Consider the following 20,163-nt stretch of genomic DNA (forward strand, 5'->3'; position numbering starts at 1 on the left):
TTCCAAAGAAAATACAATATATAGAATTTTGTAGGTTCTTATAGACTATTAGCAAGAAAAAAATAAAATAAATTAGGGTGATACAAAATCCACTCATTCAGGGTGTTACAAGATCTCTCCCTTGATTCCCTTGTTTCTCTGTGAATAGACATGCATCAATAACAACTGATCAAAGGATCCAGAAAATTCATAGTTTCCACAAAAAAAAAAAATTTGAGCAGCACAAATGTTTGCAAAATTGCTGAATAAACATTCCTGAGGAACAAATCAACAACATCAAGAAGGATCATGTGACAATGAAGACTGGAGTAATAACTCGCTTGGAATTCAGCTTTGCCGTCACATGAATAAATTACATTTAAAATATATTACTTAATTTATAATAATTTTTTGTAGTAATATTTCACAATATTACTATTTTGGTTAATTTTTTAAATCAAATAAATACAGTCAAGGTGAGCATTACCAAAAAAAAACAAAAAAAAAACTTTTTTTTTATGTTCCTCTTTGCTCTCTGCTATTACTTTCTGGACTGTTACTTTACTGCCATCTCGACTGAAGAAGAGCCTTATTTTGACAGACTTTCTCTGAAATGTGTCTTGATGTATTGGTGTGGCAGTGCTAGATTGACTGCATGTCACTTTTGCCTCCTTTGCTGGCCACCGGTGTCATTTAGCGCAATGTCATTTCAGGGCCTTCTATTGCAATATCATATGAATACATCTGGCTGCTCTTCAAGTGAAAGGCTAGAAATTGGTGTCACGTCAAGTTGGTGTGGATTGGTTGCACCCCTAATGGAGAAAACATCCCTTGTCACAAACGGTTCTTTTAGTTTGATGTAACATTTGAGAGGAGCTCAGATTTTTTCTGATGTCTTTATACAAATGGGGCACATGGATAGATGAAAAATCTGTAAACTTGGTTCTATTTGCTGCTCTGTTTTGACTTGAGGCACTCGTACACATAAATGTCACTTCTCATATGTGAAGTACAGCATACAGTATGTAGAAAGTAGGGTACCAGTTGTGACTGTCACTTAGGTTTACAAAATATGTCTCCAAACTCTAAACACACAACTAAAGATGACAGGGTTAGAGGCTAGAAAAAAACTCACTGAATTATAATTTAAAAAGAAAAAGCTTCGGGAAGGTCAATGTCAACTTTTTTCCATTATAGACTCCTGCTTGTTAGAATAGAGTAGGCATTTACACTAACATCCCTCAAGAGCTTTTGTCAACGTTAAGATATGTTTACATTCATCACACAGTGCTCCACTCTGAAACCTACAGTTTCAATGGTGGCTCTCTCACCCAATCAGACCTTTAGCCCGATTGGCTGAGCCACCCCTCCCTTAGCAGCGTTACAGCACCGTAGTGTGAAATGAGCTCTTGGTTTGGGTGACCTTGCAAGAAAACAGAAAGGTAGAATGAAACATACAGAACATTGGCCAATGACTTCAGAAACCAGCCCACTCCACTGACTGGTGCTGTGTATAAATATTATGGTTGAATTTGTTGAAGAATGTGATGTGATTTCTGCTGAAGCTCCACACCTGAATGGAGAAAGAACTAAAGCTCTGCTTAAGGACTGATCACATTTTGTTGTTCAGAACAACAACTTTTTGTCATTCTGTAACATATCTGATGCTGGTTATAAAAAAATCACTGCTCAAAACAAATGTCTATACAGTAAATTGTCACGCATATACAATACACTAATTTAAACCAGTGGTAAAATGTCCTGACTTTTGGGAACAAAAAATAAGTTTGTGAAAGTAACAGTTACGAGGGGGAGCAATGTTTATGAACATTCATCAACATTATGTGTTGAAACCTTGCTTTTTAATTTGTTCGATGATCTGAATCTTTTAAGTGTGACTATATATATATATATATATATATATATATATATATATATATATATATATATATATATATATATATATATATATATATATATATATATATATATATATGAGCATTTTGTGTGTGCATATGTAGAGTTCAGATGCAAAAGTCTCTAAGTGCAATCTGAAATTTTCATCTTAAATTTTTATTTTTATCAAGCTCCTAGTCATTTTACTCTAATGGCAATGTGAAGGTTCTTTTCCAGGCTATTAAAGTGAAATAACTGAACATAAATATAGGAGCCTGATAAAAATCCTAATTTAAGATGAAAATTTTAGATGGCATTTAGAGGCTTTTGCATCTGAACTCTTAATATACAGTATGCTACATCTTTGTGTTTGTCCCTTTCTTCTTTTTTTTTAAGCCTACACATCTCTTTTAACAGCGCCACCTCTTTGCCTCCCCGTGTTCCCTATTTCTCTCAGTCACTCTTTCTGCAGTATTGATTTAAACAAAGGTGACTTGCCACTGAGGCTGCAATGCCACCTGAGAAAATGAGAAAAAGGCAGTTCCTGTTTCCAGCAGAGGGAGGAAGACCACAATCCAATTCCTACTTGTTTGTTCACAAAAAAACTGAGCTGCTTTTCTTTCTCCAGAGAAATTTGGGTGTTTAGCTTGAGGGTGTTTTACATTCCAATCTTCCCCCTGATAAACTAACAGATTGCATATCACTTTAATTAGTTTTGAATTAGCATGTTACGCGTACCACAACAATATTCGGATGCGTGTGTTGAACAACATAATACACAAAACAAGAATTGTTCGGGGCTATTTTATGGTGCAGGTGTGCTCTCGCAGTAATCAAGCAATCTGGTGCATCTCTCAGAAAGCCTCTTAACACGTAATGGATTCATTATGATTGACATTTAATTAATGCAAGAAAGACTAATTACACTTTTATTGTGTTTAAGGCCAATTCGGTGTATACTCTTAGCAGAGTCATTGATATGAATGTCATGTGCGCTTTAATCAGGAACTCCCTTTAATCGGCCGCCTGTCTCAGCTTTCTGAGACAAACCGACCGAGAGTAAAAGAACAGTAGGCATTTTCAAGAATGCTGTCAGGAAGGTGAAAAGTTAAAGACGTCATGACTGCTGGTGACGATACAGACCGTGTCCTCTTATTCCACACATCATTAGAGGCTTCCAGCCATTTTGTCAGCCAGCATTAATGGCAGCCGAGAACAGCTGCATTTTAAACATTCACACTTCTGCTTCTATGATTCCTTTCTCTTGCCCCATCGACCTGGCACGCTGATTGTCTGGAGATGAAGAGCCTTGTGCACAGCAAGACTTGAAGAAAATAACAAAGTCGGTGTGATTTGAAAGTCTAATTCAGCTGCGTGCACTCAATGGGCACACTATGTGAGTGAATAGAACTGACTTCTCCAATATGATACCACACTTACCATTTCTACAAAGGCTGGGGAAAAAATATATATATTCCTGTATCCCTTACTTACCTTTACCACAAATACTTTTTTTCTTTTTCTTTTTTTCTTTTTTTTGAGTGACACTTTTTTTATTCCAACTTTCACTGCATCTGTAGTAATAGGCTATCTGAGCTTTCTTTTTGCATGTTGCATTAGAAAAGCATAGCTACAATGAGATGAGATGAATCAATGAACATGTAACACATACAGCACTGGAGGAAACAGAAACCAGCTGGGCAACTACAGCCACGGAATTGCTATTTCAGTCTCAGCACTCAACAAAGTGATTGCTCACATCCATTTCCTCCAAAAGCAAACAAAATAAATGGCACGGCTGGCTGGCCAGCCAGATAGATGGACAGAGGATGGAACGACGGACAGATGGATGGAAGATGTGGCCAGACTGTTGAAATGTACTGTATTAACCACACAGGGAGGCTGTGGAAAACGCTGCTGGCAGCCCTGTAAATGGCTGTTTTACTTCTTGACAAAATGTGGGAAAGAAAACACACCTCTATCAGGACAGATAAGCCGCCTGACAGGGCATGAGTGCTTCTGCAGGGGGCTATCTCTACGCTATTGAAAAACAACTTAATTGTGACATCTGGAAGAGGGGCTACTGTCTGTCATACATGAGTCCAGTAGCAGGTCTTGTGTGGTGACAGATGGTTATTTTGGACAGATTAAGTGACTGATATGTAGCCATTTTGAGATCATTAGAGTTGTCTAAATAGCACTGTCTGTGTGTGTGTGTGTGTGTCATATCAGGACTCAACTTTGTATAATGACATGGGTATGACACAGGTATTACAAGGAGAGGGTGACTTATAAGGACATAAACCATGTCCCCATTTTTCAAAATGCTTATAAATCATACAGAATGAGTTTTTTTTTTTTTTTTTTTTTTTTTTTTGAGAAAGTAAAATGCACAAAGTTTCCTGCGAGGGTTGGGGATAGGTGTAGGGTTGGTGAAGGGTGATAGAAAAATACACTTTCTACAGTATAAAAACCATTACGCCTATGGGGTGACCCCGTATCTGTGTGTAAAATTATGTCTGCCTAAACTCTCCCCCTCTGCTTCCATTTTTGTTACTGAGTTTTTTTGTTTGTTTGTTTTTATATTCTGTTAGACTCAAATGTGTCAAAATACAGAATAAAAGAGATACTCGTTTCATCTGGTCTATTCACCTTTTTCTTGTCGTAAAAATGGGCACAACCATTTGTAAATTCTATGAGTCTGGCTTCCAGTCTCATCTGCGTCCACTCCATCCAGCAATTTTTAGCTGAACAAAACAGTTTTTTTTGCTGCTTGATACTGAAAGTTGGTGTGTCTTGTCATATTATTTTAATGTATTATCTCAATTAAGAGCACTGCTTTGTAGTGCAGTGTTTTACCATTTAATCATTTCGTTATTTACCTATAGCAGCTAATGAACCAGAAGTCTGACCTATATGCTTACTGCCGTGTTGAAGTAAAAGGTGGATACTATTAAACTATGAACTCTGCTTTATAATCTTATTAAAATAAATACTTAGTATAGCTAAGTACAATCAAAACTAGAAACATCAAATTAAATTAAATTTAAGTGAATAATAAATAAATATTGGCAAGTAACAGCGAACATGCATGTGTAAATGTAACTAGCATCAAGACTATTAATGCACAAGGTTTTTCAGGTTGTTGTTGTTTTTTTTCTCTCTAAATAAAGCAACATAGAGCAACACAACTTCTGTAACCCACTCAAATCCAAATTAAACCAGCACAGATCTCCCCCTATTTTTGTCTCATACAAAAACATAAAATAACATCTAATTTCAACATTTTCTCTCCTTTTACAGTCTGAAGCAAAGCAGGGAACTAGAAGTCTACTATAACTCGTTCAGTTTTAGTTCTGCTCAATAATAATTAATAGTTATAGAGTTTACATAACATTTTAGAGAGAAAGATGGCTATTTGTATTTTTATAATATTGCAATATTGCAAAATTTGAATATTGCAGTTGTTATTATAAATAATTTATCTGTGAACATCCTTTTTTTTTTCATGTGTCCTAATCTATAATGATGGGAACAATGATCTCTCTCCTTCACTCACCTGTCACATGAGAGCAATTAGCAAATGACAAGAAAAACGGGTTCACGGGTTTCCCAAATTTATGGCAGTTGTTCAGAAAAATTTAACTAGTGAGTGCTGGAACAGACCAATTAGAGTCAAGAACTCGAGAGAGCCATGTAATAATATATTTTATTATAGAATGCAAAGAAAGTGCTGTTCCACATGGTTGTTTTCATTACTCAATAGCCTGCAAAAGCACTTTAAGTATAAATATTGAAGCATGCATACATAATATACACCGACAAAAACCAAATATCTTTCACAGCTTGCATGATGATTAGATAGGATAAATCCATCCACCCACTGTAACTGACGAAAAGCAGATAAGTATAGACACGTGTATACACACACACACACACACTCGCTCTCTCTCTCTCAGTTAAAGCTTTCTTCACTCCAGGTTGTTTCTTTCCTCTTATTGCAGCTAGTCTCTGCAGGAAAGCAAGTGTGTGGGAGTGCTTTCAACGAGCTCTCCACGCTTTCTCTGTGAAACAAGAGCAACCTGCCCTTCTTCTCCTCGCTCACTCTGTTCACCCTCACGCTCTTTGAGTGCCGTTTGTTGTCTCCACCACACCTACGTTCCCGTGCATCAACCCAGAGCAGGATATCTAAGCTTGACATCTGGCCCTGTCTGACATGTCTCAAGTGACGGGATGGGCAGAACGCTGAGAGAGTGAACCTCACTGTAACCTCTTCCCCTACCCAGCACTCAAAGCACCAGCAGATGAGCTGTTGTCACTGCAGGTATAGGCTGCCGGTGAGCAGAGACTGAGCAGCACTGGAAGCCAGAAACACTGAGTTCACCATGGCTGCTGCAATTATCTCTTATTGAACCCTTACATCAAAGAGATGCCGAGGCCCCTTGGTGACTGTCTCACCAGCGTCTTCTGTAGAATGACATGCATTTCCACTTTAAAGGGACATGTGGGTTCAACAATGATGCATACTGCTCCTACATCAAATGTTGTGGTGGTTCCCTCTTATTGACTAACATCAGGTTTTTTGGTAACACTTTACTTCAAGCCTTTATGTATAATGCATTATAAAAGTAGTTGTAATGGAATAATTATGCCTTATAATGCATCTTATAATGCAATGTACTGTACATTAACAATTGTAGCCACAATTAATACACTATAATAACACTTATCAATTCACTATGCATCTTAAATTTGGTTTAACATTTTTTTTTATATCATGTATTATAAGGCACATTATGAACGATAAAAGCCCTTAATAACCCTTTATAATAAATTATATATACAGGCTTTAAGCAAACTGATTTTTTAATTATTTTATTTTATATTATTATTATTATTTTTATTTTTTTATTTTTTCAAATGAATGTTGTTCTTTTGAATTTTCCCAGCAGGAACACAATGTCATAAGATGCTGATATTTGGTAACATTTTGGTTGCAACGTTGGGTCACAAACATTCAATGTCAATTAAATGTTTAATGTCAATGTAAATTTTATGTCCAATACCGACCTCAGTCAATGTTGATATTTGTTGATTTTGGGTTGTGTAACCAAAATCCAACATTAAGTCAAAGTCAAATTGGCATCAGATATTGACATCAACCCAATTTTCATCCTCAACCTACAAACATCTGTCTGACATCATGTCCAACTTAAACCTGACGTTATATTGACATCTTGTGCCTGCTGAGTTTTTTATTCATTAAAGAATCTTGAAAAAAAAGTATCATGGTTGCCACAAAAATATTAAACACAACTGTTTTCAACAGTTACAATAATATATATATATATTTTTTCTTGAGCATTAAATCAGTATATTAGATTGATTTCTAAAGTTGAATATGACAATATAAACTGGAGTAATGGCTGCTGAAAATTCATTTTTGATATCACAGGAATAAAATACACTTCAAAAACACAGATATTCTAACAGTTGCAAAGCAATGCCAAGATACAAACTATTTGTGGTTGGATGAGCAATAAATGTAAAAATGTATATAGATTACATGTACAAACATAACATAACATATGGTTCTCTGTGATGTTTAGCATGTACAATCACAGGCTAGAGTCACCGCACCACACAGCTGAAAGTCATCCAGGGGATGGAGAGGCGGGTGATTGGGAGGAGCAGAGGGATGAGCGTGGCTTTGCCCTGCACACTGCATGGATGCCTGACCTTTTATGTGGCAGTCAGGTGCATAGCCAGACCAAGGGGAGCACAAAGACAGGAAACTAGATCCACGTACACAGCTCTGAAGTTTTTAGGTGACCTGAGGACACTGACAGTAAATGAAAATAAAATGCATAACACAAAAATAAAGCGAAAATGCCATATATGCGATTCAATCTTAACATTGCCTTTAAGAGACGATTGTACTGATTTATATTTCTACTGCTCAAGCCTGTAGAGATGACTGATTATTTGTGATTATTTTCCTATTAGGCCTCTGCACTACTCTGCCACTGCTCGAGAGATAATCAGTCAACAGCAGCAGTGCATGTCAATACAGCTATAATTCAATGAACTACACACAAATATCAATCAATCTGCTGAAGACTATTTTGGACCTACAGACAGCCATTTCTAAAAAAATAAAAAATAAATAAATAAAAATATTATTAGTGAGGAATCAGTTTGACAAGCTTTATGGGATTGGGTGGGAATGCTTTTACAACTGCATGACTCAAGGCTTTTAATTACTGACATCACCGAGAAAATACATATTTTAAAACATCCGGATTTAAATAACTCATCAACACCATCTGCCAGTATGAATTAACATTTCTATTTACACAGCATCTCAGGCTTGGTAAAAATTAAAAAGTTAAGAATTGACTCCCTACCAGCTCATGAATTCTACATTTTACTTCAAATTCAACTCGGATTCTTCAAAAACACATTCCCAATTCAGAATTGAAGGTTGTAATGGTAGCCAAAGCCTTTTGAGAAGAGAGTAAGCACGATAAACAATGCTCTGGTTATTACTGAGAAATTTTACACTTTAAACTTTAAAAATAACACAAGACTTAATCTCTGTAAACACAGCAACTGTTATTTGATTTTTATAGATGTAATTAAACCTACTCTATGATATTTACCGTTTTAATGAGTCTAAAATTATGAGTAAAAAGAAAAGACGTGCCTTATTTAGTCACTCATTGAAATGATTTATTAGATCCATTCTGAGAATTGAAGATTTGAGAAAAATGAATGATTAAGAAAACAGGCCTCACAAAACAGCACTCTTTCAGCAGGTAGATTGTCTTTAACAGCTTGATGACTTAGAAAACACTGTAATAAATTGGAGCAAACCAGCAGGACAGAGATTCACTGCAGCGCAGACCGGCATTCTAGACAACAGCAGTCTAAGACACAAAAAATAAAACAAATAACAGAGTAAGGTGAAAAAGAGATCATAAAGGGAATGCATTTCTTAAAAGTTAAAAGTTTGTTTGTTTGTTTTCATAAATTCTTTAGCAGTTTATTAAGGACCTCTCCTACTCAAAGCTTTTTGTAGTAAAAACAGCCATAACTTGGTTTTACATTTTCTTTTGCATATTTTTGGCACTATACCTTTAAGATTTTTTCATGTTAATTAAACAAATAAAAGCACTTCATTAAGCATTGATACTGTCATTTCCAACTTATTCATAGAACAAACTTTATTAAAAAAAAAAAAAAAACAGTACTGGCAGAACCATAATACAGTACAGTCAATAGTATCAGATGGTAATGCCATGGCATTTATTATGTGACCTGAGGACACTGACAGTAAATGAAAATAAAATACATAACACAAGAATAAAGCGAAAATGCAATGCATGCATATATATATATACACACACACACACACACACACAAAGCCTACAATCGAAAGCCAGTTTAGTCAACTCTGTTTAACCAACAGAAGCACAGACAAGCCTAACCAAACATGTTAGAAATGAACTATGCATGTGACAGGTTTCATGCTATTGGTAATCAAAGTAAGTCAAGCATGTTCCACCAGCTGCCATCACTTTATTGATTCCATTAGAGCTTTGTAGATGCCATGTTGGCCTACTAATGGCGGACTGACTATATGAGAGTGCCTGTGTGTTTATACAGCTACAATTGTGTGCACTGGAATGACAGCTGAGGCATCTTGACATATACAGTACAGACCAAAAGTTTGGACACACTTTCTCATTCAAGAAGTGTGACTCTACAATTTTCATAATCATGAAAATAAAGGAAAAACTCTTTGAATCAGAAGATGTGTCCAAACTTTAGGTCTGTATTGTACCTACTGTGTTATTCCCTCAATGCTCATCAAAATACTATGGCCCGAGTACACTAGGATCAGAGGTGTAAAATACTTGAGTAATTTTCCGTGATTACTTTACTTAAGTATTATTTTGGAGGATCTGTATTTTATTCAAGTACAGTTTAAACTGGTTACTTGTACTTGTACTTGATTACATATCTGGAGATAAAAACAGTACTTTTTACTCCTTACAATTTTATTTCATCTTATGCACAATAAATATGGTTATTTCAACTGTGTATTCTTGATGTGAGAACCAATGACTATTGTTTTCATGCATCTAGCACACAGATTTCTACTTCAGTTGTGACTTTCATCAGGTAAATGTGTTTTCCTAAGTGAAAGGATATATAAAATAAAATACAAAAAAATACAAAAGCCAATATTTTAAACTTGACCGTCAATGAGTATTTTTTTTATCTTAATAATTATATAATTTACTTTAACAATTACTTTAATAATAATTACTTTAATAATACTTTAATAATTAATCTAATTAATCACAAATAATGAATTATCAATATTTGAAACTCTTAAACCTAGTCCTAGACTAAAATATAATTCTGAGCCGTTTCAACTGAAAGAAACTTGCACTGACTGATCTTAAAACATGTCAGTGCTTTTATTTTGTCTGAAGATACACACCAGTAATGCTTTTTTTCTAAGGCATATTTATAAAAAAAATAACTTAAATGTCCGGTAACACTTTATTTTGATAGTCCACTTTAGAAATTCTACTAGCAGTAAGTAACTTTGCAACTACATGTCAACTAGCAGTTAGTAGAGTATTAGTAGACTGTCTGCTTAATATCTTCTAACACTTTCTTTGTCAACTTATTGTCAACTAATACTAAGCCTAAACCTACCCCTAACACTAACCCTAAACCTACCCTAACAGTCTACTCTGAGAGTTAGTTGACATGTAGTTGCAGATTTCTGAGATTTAGTTGATATGTAGTTAACATGTAGTTACAAAGTTACTTACAGTCAGTAGAATGTCTAAAGTGGACTATCAAAATAAAGTGTGACCAAATGTCCTAATTGAACTATGGCCTAATTCTGGTTTAGGCTAAACTCAGTCTATCAAACCAGGCCTTAATGCCCCATATAAACAATTAAAAGTTTAATTATTCTTTCACAGTGATGTTGAATAAAGTGGCCTTTCAAAATGTCATTGTGGAATGTTTTAATTCTAGGACTCTCCTCATTAATTTAGCACATTCTTGTATTCTGTCTGGAATATGTTTTAGCCTCTGCATCACATCTTTCTATTCAAAGGAACAGTTTACTTTCTAGTTTATTTTCTCACCCTCGTGTCATCCCAGATTTGTATGGCTTTCCTTCTTCAGATGAACACAAGAAAAGACTTTTAGTCTGTACAATGCATATATATATATATATATATATATATATATATATATATATATATATATATATAAATAATGCTTTCCCTTAAGAAGACACATTAACGGGTTGCATGAGTTATTGTCTGTCATATTCATTATTGGACGTCCCATAAACAAAGAAAGTTTTTTTTTTTTTTCTAAAACTCTTCCTTTTAAACCTGTTAGCCAGCACCCTCCATTATGGGACTCACAGCTGAAAGTGCTCTACCTAAATTATAATTGTAACAGTTCCCTACTTCTGTGTGTTACAAACATAATTTTGGTGTCTTTGGAAAGAAGAACCTTTGGGCTTTACTTTTTATCAACCAGATTTAATAATGCTCAACAATATTAAAAGTTATAGACCCTGAAGTCCCTTGTCCCTTTTTTTTACCACACTTAAATATTTGTTTAATTTGATATAAATACATTAAATGAGTCCTGGAGCAATCTAGAAAAGTAATGGGTTGAAAGCCACATGTCTCTATTTCAAATCTGAAGAAGATATCATGAAAAATGAGAGTACTGCAAATATTTTTATGAGACTATGTCTACACCCCCCACCCCCCAAATATAAACAAATATATTTCCCAATAGTATTGAAGGCTTTTACATACTATTTAGGACAATTTAATGTTGTACTTTTTTTACTTTTACTCAAGTATGTTTTTGGCCAGATACATATACTTTTAATTGAGTAAAATTTTCACTAAGTATCTGTGCTTTCAATTTTTGAGTACTTTATACACCTCTGACTAGGATTGTTCTAAACTAGTAAAGATCCCAAACCCACTCTCTCCAAACACTCGTTCTCTATCTCTATTAGTGGTGGGAGGTCTCTCCAGCACAGCTGTCTCACACATTTGGCTTTCTGTACAAATTTCCCATGTGTATGTGAGAGAGCTATTTAGAGAATCAAGACGAAAGGGTCAAAAAGGCTCATTTGATTCATACCACATGATTAAATATCGGCTGTGTCTGTAGAGGGAATATATTTTCTTTTACAAAAGCCTCAATGACTAAGAAAAAAGCAGTTGAGTCTTTTGTGGCAGTTCTTAAAAAAATCTCTCTTCAAAAGCGCTAGACAAAAAACTGCCTGTACATTCTCCACAGCCTGAAAGGAGCCATTATAAAGTTGTTTTTGAATCTAGAGCTGTAAATGTAGGGGACAGACAGTGAGTCAGAAGCAAGAGAATTGAAAAGAGAGAATTAAGGTTTAGATTGGAAATATGCCCTTGTCTGTTGGCACTTCAGACCACTCCAACATGTGTCTTTACCTAAGGTTTCATAAAAGGAGTTCCCACACAGTTAACCTGACAAGTGAATGACTGCTCTGATAAGAACAGAAAAGACTTGACAGTACCATTTCATCTCATTTAAGGGGATATTTAAAAGGAAATCAATGATTTTTGTCCATCCATTGAAAGTCATGCATTAAACAGTATGAATCAAGCAGTGTCTGAAAAGACACAATTGCTTTATATGATGAAAAGATTTAATCTTAGCTTTTATGTATGTAACAATGCATCAACAGAGCTCATCAAGTATGGTAAACATGGAAACGGAGGCATACAAGCATGTACCTGCTTGATCTGTGAGAACAAATTTCATTGGTTCTTGGGTGTCAATCAAGCACATTCAAGCTTCCATTTACATCTAAATGCATAATAAATATTTGAAAAAACAGAGATGATCTGCATGAGCTCTGTACAGGTGGAGCTGGGGAGGAGGAGGGTAAAGAAGCTTTTTTTCATAGCACTGTAGAACAATCACCAGCTAGGAAATGGAATAAATGTTGAGCTTATGTTTATTAAGAAGTCTGGTCAGGTACTTCCATGGAGTAGAGTTTCATGAAAAGTTTTGTTTCATGAAATCTCAGTGAAGTGACAGAAATCTCAAAGATAATAATTTGTGTTGTACAGATCATACGTCTTAAGCATTTAGAATGACATGAGTGTGAGAAAACGATGGCAGAATTTTCAACTATCCCTTTAAGTGGCACAAACCGAGTGCTAACGCCGGGCTTGTGAGGATGGCACGATGGTTTGCCCTTGGACAGGATGACATCTGCCTGCTGACTGCTACTGTCTGTCACTGCTGACTGAGTCCTCGTGAAATGGGGCTCTGGGTATAGTGAGAGAGAAATAAAAAGAGAGAGCAGGTGGGCAGAAATGCAGGTTGCTCCCCAGCTGTGCAAGAAAATCCCTATTTCTATGTGTGAGTCTGAACACATTGAACTTCATTTGAGCGCATGTGTGGTTATTCCTATACAAGCAGCATTACATATTCACAGACTCTAGATAAACAACTAATGAAATCCCTCTTTGCCTCCTAATCTAAATACCAGAGAGCACCTTGGGCACTTCAGCAGACTCCTGGCAGGAAACCAACCTGCTGCTCAGAGCTTTCCCATTACCCTCCTCATCTTGCCTCTGCCTTGGCCTGCACATCAAACAACTTACTGTATACCTAAGCACAGGCAATGCAGAGATTCTCAAAATGTACTCTGAAACAACGTGTTTTATGGGTGCTGGTCTACACATGGTGACAAATGTAAAATAAGCACCTGAAAACGAATGGCCCGGCCTTCTGCCGTGGTCGTAAAAGAGCTGTAATTTTTGCCTGAGTGACAGGTAACATGGCTCTAAATCATTTGCTCTCTTTCTCTTTCACTCCAGTTGTCTCATTTCTCCACCCCTGCAGTCTCCAACCGAGCCCGAACCCGGTCCCGCTCTCGCAGCACTGGAATTACTATTGGCAAATCGAGCCAGGCAGGATTAATTGTAATTCAAGGTCTATTACTGCAGCGCTTGCTTGCTTTTGCTGGAGTGCCGGTTGGGCACAGAAAGAATGACTGTTCTGAGAACTTCCCCGCTCCGAGATTGTTGATTAGCCTTTTGATGGAATTGGTAAAGCAGTGGAGCTTGACTCACGGTGGCCCCTCACAAAAGGCGAAAAAAGAAAAGATTTGAGAAGAGTATAGAGAGAAGATGTAGGAGGAAAAAGGGAAAATAAGAATGAAGTGAATCTCTGTGTGGGGGGCATGAGAGGATTATCAAATCCCATCAAAAGTGGAGATGTGCTGCCCCCATGAGGAAAGTTGAAAATCAAAGGAATCGCAGAGAGGGAGACGCTCAGACAGAGGGAGAGCAGCAGAGAGAGAGAGTAAATATCAGTGTTGTTATTAGGTTTTGCATGCCGGCACTGATTTCCAGCTGTCTCCCAGCCGGGGCTCTTGCGACTCTCTCAGCACTCGTAAATGTCACACCTCGTACACGCCAGTGTGATTCAACACAGCCTATATTTACCTCCCGGAATGGCAGCGTACACCACAGCGGATCACCACTGCATCTTTTGAGAGAGAATTTGGACATTAAGCCTAGTTTTGAAGAGGAAGACACCATCCCATACCTCCACCTGCCAAACATAGAAATGCATTATGCAGATCTTAAGATCACAGACTGCAGAAAGTGTCTATACGAGAAAGAAAACCAGGCTATCTGTTAGTCAAGGCTTTTATACAGTATATAGGAGAACATAAGAGAGAAAAAAGCAAGCAAGGTTATGTAGAGTGCATCAGTAAGGACCAGAGAAAAGGGTTTGGTATAGGGTATTCTTGTACTGAGATATAAAGAATGCTTCAAGAATCTATATTTGCTTCGATCGTATCATATTTACAACAAATCTGTTTTTATTTACATAACAAATGTGAAAGTATTGCTATGTACATGTATGTGTTTATTTATTTAGTATATACACATATCGTATCCTGAATAAGAATCTTCATTTTTATATAGCCTTGAGCAATTACACAGTATGAGATACATATGCTGTTCAGCTGCAGACACATTTATGCTTATTATACATTTATACTTTATTATATTATATTATATTATATTATATTATATTATATTATATTATATGATATTATATGATATTATATGATATTATATTATATTATATTATATTATATTTACATTTGGTAAAAAAGAGCATAATATAATTTTAGCATTTTCACCTGGTGTATTGGCCATTGTGGCTTATATCTCTAATTGGAATAAAAATAATTAAAATGTTTATATACCATATATTGTCATGTCCAAAGACTGTTCTGTGTGTTTTGTTTTGTTTCCCTCGTTTCCCATGTACATTTTGATCTAGTTTTCCCCTCCTGTTTTCCTATGCCCATATTTGGTCTTCCTGTTCCTGTTCTGTGATTGTACTATTCGATTCCTGGGGCCTGTACCATGATGGTAGCTGGACAAATTCAGAGTTACAGGATTAGTTTTGAGTTGACAAAACCAAACCTCTCCAATCCGGCTCTGTTGGTAACATGATGCTGTTCATCAACTTTCTTTGTCAACTCAGGCTTTGATCCTGAGTTTGTGGAGCGCGTGCACATGAATGTGTGACATCACTGGCGAACAGCCAATCACGAGCCTTGCAACAAAAAGCAAGTTTGATTTACTTCTCGCGAGAGACCCAGCGAGATTCGAAACTAAAGATTAAAGGTTTTGCTAAAGGTTAAGAGACTGAAGAATATGACAAATTTAAATTCAATTCAATTCAATTCAAGTTTATTTGTATAGCGCTTTTTACAAAATAAATCGTTACAAAGCAACTTTACAGAAAATTATGTTTCTACAATATTTAGTAGTAGCTAGTAGTTTGTGCACATTTGACAGGATTTTAGAAAAAATAATAATAATAATACAAGACGTAGTCAGCTAGAAGATGAACTATCAATATTATTAAGTTATTATATGATTCAGTCACACATTTAGCAATAATTGTTAGTTCTGTTTGTTGATTCAAGGTTAGCATCATCTGGGGTCCTCTGAGGGTCAGCATCATCTCTTCTCAGGTGTTCTGGGTCCAGACTGGAGCTTGTGTAAATCCTAGTTACCACGGGATTTAAATCCCGTGGCGAAACATAGAAACAAAATACAGACATCATTAGCATAGCTGCTGATCCAACAAAGTAAAATTAGTTTAACCCAAGCTAATGAATAAAAATGCAACGTTGAACAGATGCAACTACACTCACAATTAAAAAGAAACATTATTCGAATGCTTGGCGAAAGAGATGTGTTTTTAATCTAGATTTAAACAGAGAGAGTGTGTCTGAACCCCGAACATTATCAGGAAGGCTATTCCAGAGTTTGGGAGCCAAATGTGAGAAAGCTCTACCTCCTTTAGTGGACTTTGCTATCCTAGGAACTACCAAAAGTCCAGCGTTTTGTGACCTTAGGGTGCGTGATGGATTGTAACGTGGTAGAAGGCTAGTTAGGTACGCTGGAGCTAAACCATTTAGGGCCTTATAGGTAAGTAATGATAATTTGTAACTGATACGGAACTTAATAGGTAGCCAGTGCAGAGACTGTAAAATTGGGGTAATATGATCATATTTTCTTGACCTCATAAGGACTCTAGCTGCTGCATTTTGGACGACCTGTAGCTTGTTTATTGAAGAAGCAGGACAACCACCTAGAAGTGCATTACAATAGTCCAGTCTAGAGGTCATGAATGCATGAACTAGCTTTTCTGCATCAGAAACAGATAACATGTTTCGTAGCTTGGCAATGTTTCTAAGATGGAAGAATGCAGTTTTTGTAACATTGGAAATATGATTTTCAAAAGACAAATTGCTGTCTAATATAACACCCAGATTTCTGACTGTAGAGGAAGTAACAGTACATCCGTCTAGTTGCAAATTGTAATCTACAAGATTCTGTGTAGTGTTTTTTGGTCCAATAATTAATATCTCTGTCTTATCCGAATTTAATTGGAGAAAATTGTGTGTCATCCAATCTTTTACATTTTTAACACACTCTGTTAGCTTAGATAATTGGGAAGTTTCATCTGGTCTCGTTGAGATATATAGCTGAGTATCATCAGCATAACAGTGGAAGCTAATTCCGTATTTTCTAATAATATTACCAAGGGGCAACATATATATTGAAAATAGAAGGGGACCTAGGACGGATCCTTGTGGCACTCCATATTTTACTGATGATAAATGAGATGACTCCCCATTTAAGTAAACAAAATGGTAGTGATCGGACAGGTAGGATCTAAACCATCTTAGAGCCTGCCCTTGAATACCTGTATAGTTTTGTAATCGATCTATGAGTATGTCATGATCTATGGTGTCGAACGCAGCACTAAGATCAAGTAAGACTAGAAATGAGATGCAGCCTTGGTCTGACGCAAGGAGCAGGTCATTTGTAATTTTAACAAGTGCAGTTTCTGTGCTATGGTGGGGCCTAAAACCTGACTGAAATTCTTCATACATATCATTTTTATGCAGGAAGGTGCTCAATTGAGCAGACACAACTTTCTCTAAAATTTTAGACATAAATGGAAGATTTGAAATAGGCCTATAATTTGCCAGTACACTAGGATCTAGTTTTGGTTTCTTAATAAGAGGCTTGATAACCGCCAGCTTGAATGGTTTTGGGACGTGTCCTAAAGTTAACGACGAGTTTATGATATTGAGAAGCGTTTCTTCTGCTACAGGTAACAGCTCTTTCAGTAATTTAGTGGGTACAGGATCTAATAAACATGTTGTTGGTTTAGATACAGTGATAAGTTTATTTAGCTCTTCCTGTCCTATGGTTGTAAAGCGCTGCAGTTTATCTTTGGGTGCGATGGATGAAACTGAAGTGTTAGACGCTGTAGAATCTACATTCGCTATTGTATTTCTAATGTTATCTATTTTATCAGTGAAGAAATTCATAAAGTCATTACTATTTAACGTTGGTGGAATATTTGAATCAGGTGGCATCTGGTAATTTGTTAACTTAGCCACTGTGCTAAATAAAAACCTAGGATTGTTTTGGTTATTTTCAATGAGTTTGTGTATATGCTCTGCCCTAGCAGTTTTTAGAGCCTGTCTATAGCTGGACATACTGTTTTTCCATGCAATTCTAAAAACTTCTAAGTTAGTTTTTCTCCATTTGCGTTCAAGACTACGAGTTAATTTCTTGAGAGAGTGAGTATTACTGTTATACCATGGTACAGTACGTTTTTCTCTAACTTTTTTCAATTTGATTGGGGCAACAGCTTCTAATGTATTAGAGAAAATAGTGCCCATGTTGTCAGTAATTTCGTCTAATTCGTGTGTATTTTTGGGTACAATTAGCAGTTGAGATAGATCAGGCAGGTTATTTGCGAATCTTTCTTTGGTGGCTGGAACAATAGTTCTGCCCAGACGGTAACGCTGCGACATATAGTTAATATCAGTTATACGCAGCATGCACGATACAAGGAAATGGTCTGTAATATCATCACTTTGAGGTACAATATCTATAGCAGTAAGATCGATTCCATGCGATATAATTAAATCTAGTGTATGATTTAAACGATGAGTGGGCCCGGTGACATTTTGCTTGACTCCAAAGGAGTTTATTAGGTCAGTAAACGCAAGTCCTAATGTATCATTTGCATTATCAACGTGAATATTAAAATCTCCCATGATTAGCGCCTTATCAACTGTAACTAGAAGGTCTGAGAGGAAATTTGCAAATTCTTTCAGGAATTCTGTATACGGCCCTGGTGGTCTATACACAGTAGCCAGAGCAAGAGATACATTAGATTTCTTTTGCATGTCTGACAGAGTAACATTTAGCAGAAGTATTTCAAAAGAGTTAAACCTGTATCCTGTTTTCTGGGTAACATTGAGAATATCACTATATATTGTTGCAACACCCCCGCCACGACCAGTCTGACGGGGCTCATGCTTATAACAGTAGTTTGGTGGAGTAGACTCATTTAGACCAAAATAATCATTTGGTTTTAGCCAGGTTTCAGTCAAGCAGAGTAAATCAAAACTATTATCTGTGATCATTTCATTTACAATAACTGCTTTTGGTGCGAGTGATCTAATATTTATGAGCCCAAACTTTAAAAATTGTTTTTGTTCATTTACTTTACATTTTTCTGGTTTAATTACGATAAGATTTTTTCTAGATCCTACATTATATTTATATTTTGACCTCACTATTCGGGGAACAGACACAGTCTTAATAGGTTTTACAGCGCAAGTACCTTTAGCATTTAAGCGGTTAGAACAAAACTCATCATAATGGTTATTTGAGAATTGTCTTACTAGTCACATGGAGCGAAGTGTCCTGGAGATGTTGTCAGAGAGAAGCTCCGCTCCAATTCTGCTGGGGTGTAATCCATCAGCGCGAAACAGTCTAGGACGCTCCCAGAAAAGATTCCAGTTATTAACAAATAGCAGTTTCTGTTCTTTACACCATGACAACAACCATTCATTTAAAGCAAAAAGTCTACTGAACCTTTCGTGTCCTCGTCGATACGTGGGCAGTGGTCCTGACACGACGATCGTCGCCGCGGGCGTCGTGCTGCGAACCGTCTCGATCAGGCTCCTGAAGTCCCTCTTGAGCGTCTCCGTCTGCCGCAGCGTGGTGTCGTTAACCCCGGCGTGAAGCACGACCGCTCTGGGGCTCTCGCCGTCCTTCAGGATCGCGGGTATCTGCGCAGAAACATCGAGAACACGAGCACCAGGCAAACAATGAGTGTGCACTTTACCTTCGGCTAACGTAGCACTTACGTGTCGTACGATGGAGTCTCCGATGATCACAGATCATAGTTTAACTCCGATGATCACAGTTTAAACAGGACAAATAAAATAAATAATCTTGCTCTATCAGTGAAGTCACAAGTGAAACTTGTTAACTTAGTTCATACATTTGAAAATATATAGTGGTAGAGACTAGAACATGTAAGGTCAGATTTTTTTTTTTTTTAAATAGTGCAATATTTTGATACTACAGCTTATTTATATCACATGATACATTTATATTTATTTAAAATAAACGATTTATAATAACTGTTTAACTAAGATTGCTTGTGTGTAAAAGATAAATAATAATAATATGAACCACAATAATTATATAAATCATAAAATGAGTAATTATCATTAAAGCCATTTAATAATTAATAATTTTTTTTTTTTTTTTTTTTTTTTTTTTGCATTAGTGACATTTAATTTGGAGCAAGATAAACTGA

The 20,163-nt window shown here is 36.2% G+C and overlaps 1 long non-coding RNA gene across 1 annotated transcript in view; it reads right to left on the minus strand.

Moving 5' to 3' along the window:
- The window catches only part of LOC127962756 (uncharacterized), a 158,712-nt gene extending 139,007 nt beyond the window's left edge, over window positions 1-19,705 (minus strand). The window contains exon 1 of the long non-coding RNA XR_008154629.1: window positions 19,238-19,705. This is a non-coding gene — a long non-coding RNA (uncharacterized LOC127962756). The remainder of the gene's footprint in view (window positions 1-19,237) is intronic.
- Between the last annotated feature and the right edge of the window lie 458 nt (window positions 19,706-20,163).

This window comes from Carassius gibelio, chromosome B7, assembly GCF_023724105.1.
Source record: "Carassius gibelio isolate Cgi1373 ecotype wild population from Czech Republic chromosome B7, carGib1.2-hapl.c, whole genome shotgun sequence".
Lineage (NCBI taxonomy): Eukaryota > Metazoa > Chordata > Actinopteri > Cypriniformes > Cyprinidae > Carassius > Carassius gibelio.